Source organism: Melozone crissalis, unplaced genomic scaffold (genome assembly GCF_028551555.1).
Source record: "Melozone crissalis strain CALT ecotype California unplaced genomic scaffold, PUWL_Pcris_2 ptg000029l_1, whole genome shotgun sequence".
In the NCBI taxonomy this organism is placed as follows: Eukaryota; Metazoa; Chordata; class Aves; order Passeriformes; family Passerellidae; genus Melozone; species Melozone crissalis.
In genome coordinates, this window is record NW_026535807.1 from 10,655,398 (window position 1) to 10,656,901 (window position 1,504).

General features: G+C 53.8%; 1 non-coding gene across 1 annotated transcript; it reads right to left on the minus strand.

Annotated features, from left to right (window-relative positions):
- Window positions 1-782: 782 nt before the first annotated feature.
- On the minus strand, window positions 783-865 carry TRNAL-UAA (transfer RNA leucine (anticodon UAA)). Its single transcript has one exon. It is a non-coding gene; the product is annotated as a tRNA-Leu (tRNA).
- Between the last annotated feature and the right edge of the window lie 639 nt (window positions 866-1,504).

Here is a 1,504-nt window from a genome sequence, read left to right on the forward strand (position 1 = left end):
GCCTCGGGCTGGAGCAAAGCAGCCAAGTGAAAACCTGACAGCATCTCTGTGAGTCCAGCAGCCTCACCCTCTGCTGGGGGAGATATCTGCTGCCCATCCATGCACACAAGGAAGGGAGCAAAAGCCTCGTGAGCATTTGGAGGCACTGACCCAAAACAGAGCATGGCACAGTGACCTTGTGCAGCAGAGGAGCAGCTCTCAGCTCCTCAGGCATTTCCCAATGCAGCATGAGGAACACCATCCTGCCATGCTGGCTTCTTCCAGGGGGTTGTGACACTGCCAAATTTCCTCAGATAGTGCCAAATGTTGCTTTGGGTGAGTCTGCAATGGGTCTGGGGTAATGGGGCAGGGCTGATAAAAGGAACAGACTCCACAAACCCCAAACCTGTTTCCCTGAACCCACTTGTTCTCGCTGGTTTCCCCTTGTGACTTGCCCAAAATATTTATTTTTTTCCCCCTTCTGGGTAGTCAGGTTTTTCTATTTCTGCCACAGGAAAAACAAGTCACTATTTTGGGAGCATGTGGGATTCAAGCCTATGACTGTCTCAGCACTCCCTGCATGGAAGAGGAGATCCACAGCCTGTGTGCCAGAGGGACTGCCTTGTGCCTCTGTACATATTCAGCCTGGATGTCAGGGAGGCCCAGTCCCACCAGGGTCCTCACACTGGAGCGTGGAATGGCCTCAGCTCTCCAGGCACAGGGCCAGGGATCCCATCCCTGCTCTGAAATGATGCTCCAAAAGCTGGGCTGGGAACTTTGGACTCGGAGGAAAAGGAGGCTCCTACCAGAAGTGGGGTTCGAACCCACGCGGGCATGCACCCATTGGATCTTAAGTCCAACGCCTTCACCACTCGGCCATCCTGGTGGGCTCTGGCCTCTCCCCTGGCTCACCACCTCCTCCCTGAGAGCTCACACCTCACCAAGCGCTCAGGGTCCCAATCCAGGACAATTCCCAAGCCCAGTGAGTGACACCATTCCCTCCTCACTGCTTTCTTTAATGTCTCCAGCAACTGATGGAGCATCTCATTAGGAGAGAGCAGGTCTCATGGGCCATGAAGAATGGCACAGTCTCATTGTGCACCCTAGATCCTCATGAAAGAACCACAGTGACTGCTGGTGATGCCGACAGGGACCCTGGAGCAGGAAGGACATTTCTGGGAGGTCCCTTCTGACCTCACTGGGTCCTCAGGGGAAGGGAGCAGCTCTGACAGGTATAGTCTAGAGAGAAGAAAAAAATTCAGACACCACTACTGAACCTCACAGGATTCAAACCCACAGCCCCGAGGTGCCTACGTGCAGGAGGTTTTTAGCCCTTAAGCCACAGAAGCCTGGTAACTTCTGTTTTTGAATTCAGCCATCCTCAATCTTCTCAGGCCAGCATCCTCCCACAGGGATGTTAGCATAGAGAAACCCTGCCAAGCCCTTTCGCCAGAGCATTCTGTCTGCTGGAGATACTCTCAGCCAGGCTGTCCTGGTCCTGTCCTGCTTCAGGGTGAGAGTAATT